Raw genomic sequence first — 17,630 nt, forward strand, 5'->3', positions numbered from 1 at the left:
TCTTGTACTCATCATGGCTGGGACCTGCTGAGATTTCTACTGCCAGAAACATTTTAAAGATGAGCTGTGCACTAATCCAATCGCTGCTGGCCTTGTATAGCTCCTCATACTCCATGTAATGGGAGGGAAATGAAAAGAAAAGCCTCTAAGGAGGCAAAGTTGACAAGGATGACATTTAATTGGAAATCCAAGCTCATATTCATAAATGTTATTGCTACTTTACATCATCACCCCCTCTGGTTGAAAATCATTGTAACTGCAGAGCCAAGAATGATGCTAACACTGGCTACTCCTCCTCAGTGCCACTCCATGTTAGAATTCAGCCTAAGGAATTGTTGCTCTGTTCCTACTGCCCAGTGTAGCATAACATCTTGGCATCACTCAGGACTGACTATAACCCACACCCTGACTGACATGGAAGGACTAATGAGGGACCAGATACCCCGACTGATCTCTATGCAGCTCCTGACTGACTTACCACCAAATCCCGGATTATTTGCACTGGATGTGCAGGATTGTCAGTGATCCATTGCCTGGATTAAATCCCTACCCAACCTCCTGACTCCCACAAGTACCCGACAGACCATGGCCAAGCCCCTGGATGGGTATTGGATAATGTCCAAGCCTTGCTGCACTGGGACCCCTGACCGACAATAATTTCTCTTGACTTGCCTGATGTCTACTCCCTTTTGACTTTGAGATCTGACCATTTTGGTCATGTACATGCAGAGTGCTGCTGGCACATGCAGCATGGTACCTTCACGGCAACCTGTCCACCCTGTTGACTGATTGATCACTGCTGACAATCAAGGCAAACTGCCTGGCTTTCTCATTGTGATAAAAGGCAAGGTAAGACAGAAGTATGCTGAGGCTACAAGTTCTGAATGAGACTCCAATTTATAAAAAAGAAAGGTGGGGCAGAGCAGGGCTGGCCAGGACAGAGCAAGGCAGAGATGCTTTGAGCATCAAGTAGGCGTAAAGTGAATGAGCACTAAGAGAGCAAATGAGGATCCCAGATGCATCCTGTTCCAATCCATACGGTGGCTACTTGACCTTGTGTGCCAGCGAGGTAGCAGCACCATTATGATGACATGTACCAGTGTGCTCCAAAGGCAATAGTAAACTGGAAAGATTTATTCTCAGTGAATTGGAGATGTGCTATGATGCTATGATGAGACTGGTAAGGTGTCTGATGCCAACCTTTGTCTGTATGGGGTTGCTGCCCTTGGAGTGTACCCTGAGATGCTGGGGACAGCTGTCCATGATAGAGGCCTCAAGGAGCAAGCTGGGGGCACCAGGTACTTTGTTATTAGGAATTGTCAGCATCTGATTTCTTTCCACCACATGGGAGAATAACAAATGGTGTGTCAATGAGGCGAGAATAGGTAATAAGGCGAGGTAAACATGCAACTATTCATCAGTGAGACCCATGCCTTGCCAATCAAACCTTGGGTGCAAAATCAATCTCGAGAATCACATTTCTCCATTCTCATTAAATTTTACCAACTGACTCATCATTGCCCACATTGTTCAGGAGCTGGGAAAATTCCACCTAAAACATGAGACTCATTCACAAAGGAGAGAAGGGAGACTGTGACAGATCAGAAAGGCAGCAACACTGCAACAGTGGTTACAGAGTACTCAGGTTTCTAAAAATTTGGAAAATGCAGTTGAGTAATATGATAATGTGAGAACTGTGCATGCTGGGAATCAGAAACAAAACAGAAATTACTGGAAAAGCTCAACAGGTCTGACGTCATCTGTGCAGAGAAATCAGAGTTAATGTTTTGGGTCCACTGACCCTTCCTCAGAACTGATGGTTGCTACAAACAAGTTTTTTTTATATACAGAACATAGGGTGGGGGGAAGAGTAAGGAGTAAATGATAGGTGCGATGGAGTCCAAAGACAGAAAAGAACAACTGGACAGATCAAGAAGTGGATAATAATCTGTTAGGAGGGTGAATAGCTGTTAATGGAGGCCATTAGTGACTAACAATAGGTTGTGTATAATAGCAGATCATTTGGTAACAGGGCCATTCACCACCATTTCTGCCACCTCCCTCCCCTCCATAAGTACTGTGCTCCTCACCCTATGTTCCGCATATATATATAAAAAATACTTTTTCCTGGTTACCATCAGTTCTGAGAAAGAGTCACTGGACCAGAAGCATTAACTCTAATTTCTCTCCAGAGATGATAGTTAGTTAAATGGGCAACCGATAATAGACGAGTAATAGATACATGGGCAATATGTCTATGGTTAAGAAAAAGCAAATGCAGAAGAAGTGCCATTGTTGTTTCCTAATGGGAAGGTTCATTTGCAATGAGCCCAATTTGAACAGTCATGCAAGCAACTACTGCGATTTTCCAACAATTTACTCTTGAGATAAAAATAGACTCCCTGTGAATTGAAATACCATGTTGATAGCATGAGATGTTGGCCACACGGATAACAAGATTGATGTAAACTTTGTTATTAAACAAGCTTGAATAGGAATCACTCATATGGGAGAAACATTGAATTCAATTGTTTTGTAAAGAATACAAAGTACTCCCACCATCTGCAAGAGTTCTGCACATTATTAGAAAAACTCCTACCTGACGGGAGCAATTTAACATTCAAATTGATTTTTCCCTTCTTTGCCAACAGCAGTGTCATGTCCCAGCATATTATAAACTTTCAGTCAATATTATCAACATCAGATGTGAGCAGGCTATTAAAGTAGCTGCTACAAATCAGGGGACGTTTGACACTTTGAGCTTCAAACAACTCTCAGTTTCAAGTGAGTACTTTATTAATATGGATATACACAATCGACCAGGGCATTTTCACACTCCTTTACTCAAGGGTGAATCGACACAAAAGAACTATAGGCTCCTATTGGTATGTCTCTCTGTTTTCACCTTGGATAATAAAGAACATTGAAACACAACTTGTCATAAAATCCCTACAGTGTGGAAAGAGGCCATTTGGCCCAACAAGTCCACATTGACCGTCTGAAGAGTATCCCACCCTGATTCATTCCTCTACCCTATTACTCTACATTTCCCATGACAAATGCACCTAACCTACACAACCCTGTAAACCATTGGCAATTCGACATGGCCAATTCAACTAACTTGCATATCCTTAGACCATGGGAGAAAACTAGAGCATCTGGAGGAAACCCAAAGGGAAAATGTACAAGCTTCACACAGACAGTTGCTCAAGGCTGGAATTAAACCCGGGTCCCTGGCACTGTGAGGCAGCCGTGCTAACCACTGAGCCACTGTGACGCCCCATCCTGTATAAGACCAATATGAATGAAATCTACCAACTTTTCATTATATTAATGTGGCTCCTTATTTGCCCATAAATAGCAATCACAGAAGCATTATGGTGCAGAAGGAGGCCATTCGGCCCAACATGCTGGAGTCCCCAACTCTCAAGGTGGTAAACTCCAAACATGATATGACATCAACACACCAGCCTTTGTTTGGAAAAGAAGGCTTTGAACTTGTGGCAGTCACATGCTGAAGGAGCCATTTTGATCTCTACTTAGTTATACGATACGATAGAGCACTGGAGCAGGCCCTTTGGCCCACCAAGCCTGTGCCGATTCCTAGTCCTTATTTAGACCTGCTACTTATTGCCCGTGCGCAGTTCCTGCCCCTCTGTTCATCTCCTGTTCATGTGTCTATCAACTATGCCTTAAAAATTGCTAACGCGCCTGTTTCTGCCATCTCCACTGGCAGTGCTTTCTGGGCACCCACCACCCTCTGGGTGAAAACTTTTCCTCACACTTCTCCCCTAAACGTTTCCCCCTCTCGTCTTGAACCTCTTGTAGTTGACATTTCCCTCCTGGGAAAAATCCTCTGACAATCCACGCTGTCTATGCCTCTCATAATTTTATAGACCTCTCCCAGTTCTCCCCTCTGCCTCCGTCTTTTGAGTTAATTAAAAAACCACTGAAACTGATTCCTCTGTGACTGGGTCAGACAGGCTTTGTGTTAGAAGCACATAAATACAGTCAACCAACTCAATTCAAACTAGAGATGAATGCTAGCAGATGGCAGGAAAGAAAACTTAATCCTTTTGCACATGTTTAATTTTGTTTGTAGTTAGAATTTAACTGAAATCTACAGTTAATTCCCAAGTTCACAGCTTTAATCATGCTTTCCACTCCAAGAGCAGTCAAGTTTAGTTAACTAGAGAAGCAGTTCATCTGTAACTGGGTCAGATAGGACTTTTGTGTTAGGAACATAAATACTGCCAGCCACTGAGTGTGACTTTTACAATAGGGTGCAGGGAGTTGATGATTAAGAGTTAGAGAAAAGAGGCAAAGAGATGCTATAGTTATTTGGTGAATATTTGAGAAGTGACAAATGTTTACAGTATTCATTTACTAATGTTCAAAATAGTGCAGTGGCTGGAGATAAAGTTAATATAACATAAAACATAAGTAATAGACAATTGAATGAAATAATTACGTCATTAAGTAGAACACATTGGCTGGATAGGTGGGGTATCACAACTGCAGCATGTGACAGCTCCTGGATGCTAGAGCGCAGGCATTTGCTGGAAAAGCTCAGCAAGTCTGGCAGCACCTGTGGAGAGAAATCACAGTTAACCTTTCAGGTCAAGAGTCCCTTCCTCAGAACTGATGGTAGCTAAGAAAATGTTGGTTTATATGCAGAAGATAGGCTAGGGGGAGGGGGTAAGAAGTAAAAGATAGGTGGGGATAGAGCCCAAAGAGAGAGAACAGTTGGACACATAAAGGAGTGGATAATGATCATCTGAAGAAAATGAATGGCTATTAATGGAGACTGTTAGTGGATAACAATGTGTGTCATAGCAGACTATGATAACAAGGCCTGTTAAGTGGGAGTTGGGATAAAGACATAAGAGAACTCAAACCCTAACATTGTTGAACTCGTTATGGAGTCCAGAAGGTTGCATGTCCCATCCAGAAATTGAGCTGAACCACAGAGAGTGCAATGCACCGGGGAGGGGAAATATATCGGGAGTTTTTGGGTCAGGAGGCCATCATCCTCAGAAAGTAGGGCTTTCTGAACTGGTCAGTGTTCGGGGGTGGAAGAGTATGAGTGCGAGTGAGGGAGGTAAAGTGACCCAGAGGCAAGAGCCTCAGTTGTAGCAATTATCCAATTTTAGATTTTATTTCAGTTTTTTTAAATGAAACTGGGGTTTCAAGGATGGATGAGCTAACTGAACTTAACTGTGGAACAGTAAGCCATTCAAGTGGGATGAGCAATAAGGAATATAGTCAGAAGGATTGACCTCATTCTCTGCAGCACAGCCAATGAGTCCAGATGGGGGTGCGTTGCCTGCCTGGTGGCAGGATTCAGGGCATTGCTCAGGGTTGGAGAGGAACTTGTAATGGGAGGGGGAGGATCCAGCTGTTGTCATCCACGTGGGGAGTTAATGAGAAAGGCAGACAAAGATGAAGATTCTGCATGGTCACCATAAGGAACTGGGCATCAAATCAAGAAGCAGAACCTCAAAGGTCAGATTCTGTAGATTGTTACCTGAGCCATATACAAATTGGCATAAGGCAATTCAGATTAAAGAGATGAATGCATGGTGCAAACACCGGTGAAGGAGAAATAAGTTCTGGCCCATGGGACACTGGCATCCATACTGGGGAAACTGGGATCCATAACATTGGGACAGGCTTCGGCTGAACTGCACTCAGGCGGCTGTTCTTGGGAGCTGTGTAATGAGGAATATAATGAAGACTTTAAATTAAATAATGAAGCAAGGGTCAAAATTTGGGAAAGATGTAGCAAATCAAAGCTTGAGGTAAAAGAGAAAGCTACTAATATGAGAAATGATAAACAAATTGAGATAGGAAGTGATGGAGAGCACAAATTTAAAAATAAATCAACAGATAAGGCTCAAGCTTACATAAGAATATCAGGATTCCAATTGTATTTGAAACAAATGAACCGAGAGCATAAACCAGAATGAAAGAGAACATTCTGGCAGCCATTAGAGACGTGTTTGCAAGACAACATGGATTGGGGCCTGCATACTGAAGGATACAATATATATTGGAAGGACTGGCCAGGATGGAGTGTACTCAGATCCTGTGCAGACCAGCTGGTGAGAATATTCACAGGCATCTTTAACCTCTCTTTACTATGATCTGAAGTCCCTACCTGCTTCAAGAAAATCACCATCATCCCAGCGCTAAAGAAAAATCATGCAGTGTGCCCCAATGACTATGGCCCAGTGGCTCTCAATTCCATAACTATGCAGTGTTTTGAGAGGTTAGTCATGGCCTGCATCAACTCCAGCCTCCCAAAATGCCTTGATTCTTTACAGTTCACCTTCCAGTGAAACAGGTCCACGGCAGACACTATCTCCCTGGCACTACACTCATTCCTGGGATATCTGGTAAACAAGGATACCCACGTCAGGCTCATACTTAAAAAATGAAAGAACTGCAGATGCTGTGAATCAGAAACAAAAACAGGAGAAGTTGGAAAGGCTCAGCAAGTCTGGCAGCATCTGTGAAGAGAAATCAGAGTTAACATTTCAGGCCTGGTAATCCTTCCTCAGAACTGAGTTCTGTAATGGAAAAATAAGTAGAGAGCTTTCTTACTCAGAGGCAAGAACCCTAGCCTCTGATTCACAGTTGGTTGCTTGGACAGTCAAGTAACAATAAGCAAAAATCCATTGATCTCCACATTTTGCGACAGGACAGTAGGCCTTGATTTTTTTGTTCTTCAAACAAAATTTGGAATCTCAGAATATTGTAAAAGAACCTTTAAGATTATCTAAAGGACCTCAGCTCTTTGTTTTACTTGCATATTTGTCTGCCAGGCACTGAAAGTGGGTCCAAAAGTAATGTTCAGCAGGAGTGGTCTCATCTACTTCACAATGACAAAAATTAATCAATATAAAAATAAATCGCCCAGATAATATGGCTTACATGACTCTAAGATGAATGAAACTGAAGGGCACTCAGAGGAGGTGGTAGATATTTTCTTCTGTTATCACACCCATAATATCCTTTCTTTGCTGTAACTTCATGCAATTAAATTGATTTAGCTCTGCAGTATTAAGTTGGGCAATTGTTTTTCTCTCTGTAAACTTGTTCCCGGTGCACCAAAATGCTAATAAATTGCTGCTGCAAGCCTTTGTTATCCAGTTTAACAAAATAACGAGTTCACTTGCTGTATGGTAATAAAATTAAATAGTGCATTTAACTGTGGAGTACGCCCTTTAATCAAAATCCTTTCAAAGATAACGAAGGAGCCTTTGAACTTACAACACAAAAGAAAGGCTTTTGTAAGGAGTTAGGCCAAATAATCCATTAGGTTCTAATTATCAGATTATTTGCAAATTGGTGAAAGTAAATTGATGAGCATGAGCAATGAGACTGCAAATAATAAAACACTGCATGTATGAGATTCATAAAATGGTCACTTTCAGGGTCTACTTGCAGCAAAACAGCAGCAAGTATTCTGACAATCCACATTCATGGCAGATTGATTACATTTCAAAGTTTTTTAAAAAATTCTTTACTTAAGATTAAGAAGAAATAGTGATGATTATTAGTTGCCTAAGGACACATGTATAAATAGTGTGCGCTGGGTTTGGAATGGGAGTGGTGACATTGAGGGAGTCAATAACTTCTCTCCAAAATGGAAATTATATGTGTCTTGATTTAAATCTTTCCATTGACTTGTAATCCATTAACATCAGATTACAGAGAATATTTCTACATCCCTATTTCCATTTTCTACATCACATGTACTACAGGTCGTTCTGCTATAATGCACTTTTCGTTAACTCGAATTCGCTACAACACAATTGACGAATTGGAGACACTTTCTAAAGTATGAACTTTTAAAGCGTGCATTGTATATAACGTGATTCTGGCCCCATTAGTTTAAATGGTGCTATTATTACACAATTTTCTTATAACAATGGATTGCACAAGAATGGAACTACTGTGTTATTGCAGAACTGACTGCATTATGGGGAAGGCAATGGCCTAGTGGCATTACCAGTGGACTGTTAATCCAGAGAGTGGAAAAGTGTGGTGCTGGAAAAGCACAGCCAGTCAAGCAGCATCCGAGGAACAGAATAGTCAACATTTCGAGCGTTAGCTCGTCATCAGGAAATATTCCAGAGACCCCGATAATGTTCTGGGGACCTGGGTTTGAATCCTGCCATGGCAGATGGTGGAGTTTGAATTCAATAAAATATCTGGAATAAAGAGTCTAATAATGACCATGAATCCATTTCTGATTGTTGGAAAACCCATCTGGTTCACAAATTCCTTTTAGGAAAGGAAACTGCTATTCTTACATGGTCTGCCCTATATGCGACTTCAAACTCATAGTTTTATAGTTAACTCTTAACTGTCCTTTGAGTAATTAGGAATGGGCATTAAATACTGGCCTAGGCAGCATGCCCTCATCCTATGAATGAATAAATAAATCTGTCTCCACAACTTGAAGGGTTCTCTAAATATTAGTCATGAAACCTGAATGGCTATAAATGCCTGGTTTGGCAGAACGAGTCAGCCTTTTCTTAAAGTTATCACCCATTGCATCCAAGTTAAATGATTATAAATTGAAGACGTTCACTGACTTTCACTGTGATGTTCTTTGGATATCATGAAAGGAGTTATGCAAATTGAGGTAATTCTTCATGTAAAAGGCAATATTATATGTGATTAAATGCTTGAATTAACTAACCAGTCCTCCAAATAGCAATTTTTCACTTGCTATCAACTTGTAAATTTCATTATCAATAAAGGTCTGTTGAGGTTCAAATCTCCAAGAATCTGAACTTTCCAAAACTCCAGTGCTAACTGTCCCAAAGGTCTATCATCCTTTGAGTATGGCAACAGTGTGTACCAGCTACAAGATACACTGCAACAAATCATCCACACCTCAGGTAGCATTTTGCAAACTCACAACTTCTACTACATAGAAGGACAAAGGCAGTAGATACATGGGAACACCACCACCTGCAAGTTCCCTTGCAAACCACTCACCATCCTGACTTGGAAATATGTCACCATTTCATTACACATTGGGTCAGAATCCTGCAGTTCACTCACTCTTTTTTTCTTTCTTTCTCTTTTTCTTTCTCTCTCTTTCTCTTTCTTTTTCTTTATTTTTTGCTTTCTTTCAAAATTGAATCAAGGTTGGTACACCTGTTGTCTTTCACTGTGTCTCACACCTGCACACGCACAACATGGGTGCTGGGGAAAATAAGTATAAACAGGGGATTCAGAATCTCTTCAGTTCAAGGGACTGACTCTGAGCTGGCTGGCCAGCCACAGCCACAGCCAGTTTAGTGTGCATAAGTAAATAAAGGGTCATTTGGTGACAGGTTACCAGCCTCTGTGCAGTTACTTCAGAATCGTTCAGTATTGCAAGTTTTAACACACTCTGATCTACCTGCACTGGAGCTCAAGTTATGAATGTGTTGCTTGTTATATATGGCTACAACTTTAAATTTGAAGAAACATCATGATAAACAAGCTACTGATGAAACTTCTATTTCTATTATAAAGTACCATGGAATGGCACAGCATCAGATTCTTTATTGTATTCATTCACAGGATGTGGGCATCACCGACCAGGCTGACATATATTATCCATCCTTGATTACCCAGAGGGCAATTAAGTGTCAACCACATTGCTGAGGGTCTGGAGTCAACTGCAGGCCTGATCAGGTAAGGAAGGCAAATTTCCTTCCCTAAATGACATTAGTGAACAGATGGGTTTACCCCCAAAATTCAACAGTTGTTTCATGGCCATGGTGAGACTCCTAATTCCAGACACTTACTGAATTCAAAATCAACCATGGCAGTTTTGGAACCCAGATCCTCAGGCTCTCTGGATTAATATTTCCCGATGAAGAGCTGATGCTCAAAACACGACTGTCTTGCTCCTTGGACGCTGCCTGAACTGCTGTGCTTTTCCAGCGCCACACTTTTCAACTCTGACTCTCCAGCATCTGCAGTCTTCACTTTCTCCTAGTATCTGGGTTAATAGCCTATCAGATGAGGTAATTTAATCATTTGTTTGTTAAAACCACTTGCTCTGCTCTTCACTCGTTCATGATTTTGTGTCTTCTGTTGTATCAGATATTCATTCATATTATCCTTAAAAAAAATGATCTTGTCTTCAGTACCTTGCTGACTGAGGACTCCGTGCCTGTAAATTCACTGCCTTCTTGAACCCTTGCATTCCTTGGGCTGTAGATGACTTCACTGTGGCATTTATTCTCTTCCAACAGTATATGTCATTAATTCAGGAATGTCTCATTTGTCTTTTAATGAAAATTAACCCCGGAACTGAAAAGATATTATCAAAGGATTTGAAGTTTAACAGGAGTACTGTGAATTGAAAACACATTTGAATGCCTCTCAATATATAATTCCGGTGAGAATGTCACCTAAGTAGATTCACTTCTGTTAAAATATATTCAAATTAAGAGCCAATGGGCCAATAATTTAAGAAAATATGTATCATTTCCTCCTCCAGTTCCACTTCTGGGAGCAGCAGAGGAAAATGATGCCAAAAGCTACAGATGCTGTGGTTTCGATAGGAGGCAGATGGTAGAGAATCCTCACAGTGTGAACATTTCTATTTATAATATCAAATAATCTATGGCCAAAAAGAACTCCTTATAGCTGTCCTTTCCAATGAGTTAGATTTCAACATGCTCGTGGATGGAGTGAAAGTCGGGTGGAAGTGTGTTGACAAAATTGACAATAGCATTATCATAAACATATGAGTTTCAAAGTAAATTATGAATGTGAGTGTGTTTGTTTTCTTTGTTTTTGTTCCAACTTCACCTTCTTGATGTGAGAAGAGCTTCCAAAAAAATATAAAATATGTTTAGGTTAGTTGGAAATAAGCTGTTTCTGTTTCACTTGGTTGAGGTGACAAATTTACGATGTTGATGTGGGTCTACCTTCACCAATCTTTAACTCTTCTACAGCCGCTTATGTGGTGTTAGCTGTGCTAGGTTTCAGTGTATACATCTTGCACAAGCTTCAACAGCACTACTTTGGAGCAACAAAAACTTAAATTTATCTACCACTTTTATTGTTTGCAATAAAATGTCTCAGCTTATTTGACGAGTTATCAAAGAGATGAAACACATAAAAAGATGAGAAAAAGCCTGATGAAAGAGGTGGGTCATAACAACAGCAAAGGAGGACTGTCCTATGGGGTGGGGTGTTATTGTTGGAGACAGCCACTGTACCCTCCAGAGGGGGAGCGTGGAAGAGCTGGGTGAGCATCATTGAGATGTCATTTGAGGGCTCAGGGGACAGGGAGGACAGTTGGAGGCAAGGAACAATATGATGGATCTCCACCTGGGCAGGGTGGATGGGAATGGGTTATCAGAGGACAACAAGTTAAAGAGAGACACAGGGGGATACCTGGTACCTGAGCAGAGCCCAGTACTGACAGTATCCACCATGAGCTGCATTCTCTCAATGTGAGATGAAGCTGGAAAACAGCTGAGTTGGTGCTCTAGCTGGGCAGAGTCAGTGTCACTTTGATGGGTGAAAGTGTGTGATTTGCACCCGCTGGACACTAAGACATTAAAGAGCCAAGTACATGAAATACGCATTTGTAGACTCCAGCTATGTTTCATTTGCAATAATTTCTCCACACATTTGAAATCCAAGCCGAGATAACATATTTAGAGTTTAAATGCTGGTTGAAGGTAATTTGCACCTTACCATTGACACAGAAGTTTGTGGCAACAGCTTAATAAGAGGTGAACGCTGGCCAAAAACAACCCATCACTTGTGAAACCTTCAAGTGCACTGTGAGAGGAGGAAAACACCACTGCATCACACTTGGATGATGGACTTGACTAAATTCAAAGAAAGGTTGATATGGGCCTGAGATGGGAAGCAGCTTGGAGTGCAGCAGGGTCTGACTTTTTGATGGAATGTGTTGGTCTCTCAGCCGATGCAGCACTGTGTTGGGGATAATCTGCTATCGGGGTACCTACATTGGGGCTGGGGAGGGGAGCACCATTATTAAAGCAGACACTGTCAGGTACCAGCTAAAACACAGCCATGTAAAGTAAACCCAGCCACTGCCAGCCACATTCCTTGGGGATTAGAACATGTCCGTCAGTTTCAGATCATCCTGTTACAATCTCATTGTTAATAAAGGAAACCGGTAACTATCGGATAGTGTAAATCGCACCGATACTACACTTGATTGATAAAGTACTTGCTAATGCCTCCGCTGACGTCAAACTCATTCGGGTCCTGTGTTAAATGATAATACCTGTATATTCAGCTATGGAGAACTATTGTGAGCGCCCAGACAGCCAGACGCATGGCAATGAGGAAACCCTTCCAAACAATAAACTTTTAATTTACAAGATCGGAAACTGCTGAACCCAGGATGTCTGCCCATTGTTCAGCGCAGCAGGAGCTGGACAGGTATCTCGGGGCAGCCAATAGAGACACTAATCCCTTCACAGACAGGTGAACCAACCAATGAGAGAACCGATCGAGGGAAAACTGACCGGGAACTTGAGGAAGCGCGAAGTATAACTGCACCAGATCCGAAGGGAAAGACAGAACGCCTTCTCCAACGAATTTGCATGCTTTTGAATTCGTTGTATAGTTTGCCAGTCTTGATTCTGTAATAAACAGTGTTTTTGCTCCAAACTCTAGCCGGTTTGATCTCTCCTTCCAACGAACACGTGGAGACGAGACCATTCGGTTTCCGTCTCAACAGATGGTGAGCCTGACCGTGGGAAGGGAAAGAGACGACCGCAAGTTGGCCACGTTGGCGGACCGGAGGGCAGACAAACTTTCGGCCGAACTTTTAAAAGGTGAGGAAGCGCCTGTTAAAGCAAAGACTTCCAGTAGGTAAATTTTTTAGTTAGTCAGTCTTTGTCTGCTCCCTGATCCTCACCAACACAAACAGTACTTTTAAATCAGTTTGGCAGCAACGTTGCAGAGTCCATACTGGTAAGCTATTTTCTCACTTCTTCACTAATACCTGCCTGTTCTCACGGTACTGAAGTGACTAATTGATCCATGGCTAGCCTTAAGTTAATGCGCAGTTTTTTGAGTTGAGTTTTACGCGTGGATTTCGGATCCTGGACGCGGTTTTTGAGTTAAGTTAATGCGTGGATTTCGGATCCTGGACGCAGTTTTTTGAGTTGAGTTTTACGCGTGGATTTCGGATCCTGGACGCGGTTTTTGAGTTAAGTTAATGCGTGGATTTCGGATCCTGGACGCAGTTTTTGAGTTTGAGTTTTACGCGTGGATTTCGGATCCTGGACGCGGTTTTTGAGTTAAGTTAATGCGTGGATTTCGGATCCTGGACGCAGTTTTTGAGTTTGAGTTTTACGCGTGGATTTCGGATCCTGGACGCGGTTTTTGAGTTAAGTTAATGCGTGGATTTCGGATCCTGGACGCAGTTTTTTGAGTTGAGTTTTACGCGTGGATTTCGGATCCTGGACGCGGTTTTTGAGTTTGAGTTTTACGCGTGGATTTCGGATCCTGGACGCGGTTTTTGAGTTAAGTTAATGCGTGGATTTCGGATCCTGGACGCAGTTTTTTGAGTTGAGTTTTACGCGTGGATTTCGGATCCTGGACGCGGTTTTTGAGTTAAGTTAATGCGTGGATTTCGGATCCTGGACGCAGTTTTTTGAGTTGAGTTTTACGCGTGGATTTCGGATCCTGGACGCGGTTTTTGAGTTAAGTTAATGCGTGGATTTCGGATCCTGGACGCAGTTTTTTGAGTTGAGTTTTACGCGTGGATTTCGGATCCTGGACGCGGTTTTTGAGTTAAGTTAATGCGTGGATTTCGGATCCTGGACGCAGTTTTTGAGTTTGAGTTTTACGCGTGGATTTCGGATCCTGGACGCGGTTTTTGAGTTAAGTTAATGCGTGGATTTCGGATCCTGGACGCAGTTTTTGAGTTTGAGTTTTACGCGTGGATTTCGGATCCTGGACGCGGTTTTTGAGTTAAGTTAATGCGTGGATTTCGGATCCTGGACGCAGTTTTTTGAGTTGAGTTTTACGCGTGGATTTCGGATCCTGGACGCGGTTTTTGAGTTAAGTTAATGCGTGGATTTCGGATCCTGGACGCAGTTTTTGAGTTAAGCTAATGCGTGGATTTCGGATCCTGGACGCAGCTTTCTGAGTTAAGGTAAAGCGTGGCTTACAGAGCCTGGACGCTTTGTGAAATTAATTAATACAGCGCTGACCGCACTTGACTGATTGGATCCTTTCTCTTTTTAATAAGCACTTTAACTCCGACAACTATCGATAGACACACTCGCTGCTAGCATCCTAAGGGGACAGAGGGCGGATCTCATCTCCTGGATAGGGTTTACCTGCACAGGCGTTTGCCTTAGACCGGTTGTTAAGAGCAGAAATCTGCCACGCGAAGGTCAGGCTTTTGAAAAACGCACTGGGTTTAAAGCAGTACCCACCAGGTGAGATCCGTCATGGGGGACTTGAACTTTGGACCACCAAAAATGACCCACTTTCGACCATTACGCCCCGGAGTGCCCTGGTGGCACCTCACGGTTGGCACAGACGTAACTTGGCATGCCCATTTATTACTGGACAGTGTAACAGTGCACAAGACAGCACTGGATCAAGTGTTTAACCAAGCGCCCGCCCAAAAAAGACCTGATATTGACGAGACTAAAAGAGACCTTCACAGATACGGCGCTAATGACCAAAATTTTAAACGGTCTCCTACTCTCGCCGCAGTATTCAGTGCGACAAACCATAGCCCTAGGGCAACGCCCTACTGATTGGGCACCACCGACCGCCGATAAATCCCTGGGGTGGAAGATGAAACTGTTAGTAACATTCAACCCGCAGTGGCAAGGGGGCCACTGTACCTCCACCACGGCCCCAGTCATTTCGGACGCCCCTGCCCGAGAATTGCACCACCTCACTGCTGCTGTTTCCATTCCAGCTGATGCACACGCCACCGAACACACCCCACTCCCGAACACCCCGGCACCTCAACCCCTTATGGGAAAGGTGCTGGACGGGATTTGTGCACAGCTCAGAGAAAACAACACCACCAAAGAGGCTCAGTGGACACTCCGCTACATCGACAACAACCTCAATTTCTGGTGGCGCAAGGGCTGCTTCCCTGCTGCTGACCAGTCCTTTTTCACACCAGTACATTCTGAAAACTTCCAAACCAGTCTCCACACCTACTTAGATGGGAAAAGAGATGGGAGGAGGAAAGTTCTTTTCAATCTGTCAGAGCCTTCTGCTAAGGCAGCTGACGAATCTGTCTCCCTACGGGAGCTCTTAGTAAGGTCTCTGACCCATTTGCCAGCCCCGCCCGCAGAGCTGCCGAGTCAGAGCGACCACGACCCCCTCCCAGAGTATGAACCCGAGTGGATTCCCCACCAGAACCCACTTTACCCCCTTCCCCACCACACACCCTCAGTTCTACAACCAGCCCAAGCCGAAGTGCACAACATCAGTCCGCCTCCCCCTTCTCCGGATGCGCTGGGCACCCTCAGGCTAAAGGTCGGGGACGGTGTACATGAATATCTGGTGAGGGCCACGGACCTCTGGGAGACTGGCACAGGGGAAAGGCCCAATGGCTCCCCCTTGCCAATAGCCCGTTTTCAACGGGGGTTAATGGAAGAACTTCCCGCCCCCGTACAGAGCAAATTGAATGACCTTGTGGGGGTACACTCAGTGCCGGAGGACCAGTGCAAAAAACAGATACACCACTATCTATCCAGGTACCAAGCATCAGAAAAGGCGGAAGCCGACAGACAGGCTTCCACACTGCCTATGCAACTTATAGAGCGACTCAAAAAGGTACTTTTACTGTTGGAGACGAAGTGCGCCGCGCAGGGGCTTATGCCTTCGGCTCCACAGCCGTGCAGTTCCCCTTCGCCCTACGCCCAGGGACTATTGCCCTCGCCCTCCCTTAGCAGGGCAGGCAGTCCTCAGTACCACATGCCTGCCTGCAGTAGACCGACCCAACCGCCCGCTGGGACACGGAAGGGGGGAAGGAGAGATCCATTACCCGGGCGTTGTTGGAAGTGTCGCGAAATTGGATATAATTCTTATAGATGCGATATGGAGACAGATGACTCATGCTGGATTTGTAAAGGGACAGGACATAAAGCCCGCCACTGCGGCAGGGAAAGGGTGCAACAAGCGGGGTCCACACTCCCAGCTGGCTCACCCTCTTATAGACACCCTGAGTCTAGACGTGGCAAACCCCGGCAACGGGGGGGAAACAACCAAGGGATTATGGAAAAGGGCCCCAGGACGCGGGATAGACAGGAAGGGGTGGATGGGTCTTGCCTAAGAATGGAGAACCACAAGGATTACTTGACGGGCCCATGACAGATGGGGATAGCATGGTGAGCTGCGCAACTAGTAAGAGCAGTTTTACTGGGGATCGACTGTGTAAGTTTTCCTCCTTGCACCTCACGGTCCGTGCCTGGTTCAATTGGGACTTCCCTACAATCTCACATTGATTTGTTTTAGGATTGGTAACTTCTGTCCACCCACAACTAAAAAACTGCTTCACTATCAGCCTTTTAGTCAATCTTTTGTCCTTTCACAGCAACAACACACAGGAGATTATACATCATGCTTCCAATTACATCCTTCCCAACAGGTTGAAATCTTTACTTTTTACTGAACACCAAGCAGCGGCATGTTTTTGTAAGGCCGACTTTATTCGGGATTATAGAAACCGGTATTAGGCTACGGTTTCACACAAATTGTCAGTTTCTGCGAGGATGTAATGCCTCGATACATGTCACTAAAACTGGGGACAAGGGACTGCGACAGACTGAGACGAGAGTACTGGCATACCGACAGTATGCGTGGGTTGGCATGTATGTGGATGAAAACCAGTGTGGGGCCGGCCCAGTGAGAGAGGGAGTGAGTGAGTGAGTGCAGTGATTTTTAACAGACGTGGCGAACGGAGGTGTCGCAGCAAATGTTTTATCCCAGATCTCGGTGTACAGTGGACCGTCGCCGACAGCCTGAGTGACGGAGAGGGACCGTGGGAAGCCGCCCAGCAGCCGAACGCAGTTTTACTGCTGTCGGAGTACGTGAGTGTTGTTCCCTACTCTTAGCGGTTTGGGATTGCTCACTTAATGGTCTGGGATTTTTCTCCATAGTCTCGTCTTGATTTTTAAGATTAAATACCGCTTGTTCCCCCACTATCACTTTTAATTACTCTTATACTTGGAAAGTAATACCTGGATGCAGGGAGGGGGCGCAGGAAGGGATGGTGGAGCCTTTTTATTTTAATAACACTACGGTTGTGGAATCCTAAGACGGTAAATCCCGGGGTGTCCCGTGCTCACCCTAGTTTTGGCGGGTCACCCTTCTCTGGGCGGGTCACCTTAGTTCTTGGCGGGCTTTCTTGCTTTTGGCGCGAAGGCTCAGGTTGGGCGGGGCCAGCTGACTTTTGGCGCGAACGCTCAGTTGGGGCGGTGCCCGTTCGCTTTTGGCGCGAATGCTCACTCTTGGCGGGATTGCACAGTCTAGAAGGGGCTGCTTGCCTGCGGACGTTCCGCCACCCTATTAGCTCAACTACCGCGCCACCACTACCGCGATGGGTCTCTCAAGCGTCATTGCCCTACTCCAGGGGA

This window comes from Hemiscyllium ocellatum, chromosome 28 (genome assembly GCF_020745735.1).
Source record: "Hemiscyllium ocellatum isolate sHemOce1 chromosome 28, sHemOce1.pat.X.cur, whole genome shotgun sequence".
NCBI classification, from domain to species: Eukaryota; Metazoa; Chordata; class Chondrichthyes; order Orectolobiformes; family Hemiscylliidae; genus Hemiscyllium; species Hemiscyllium ocellatum.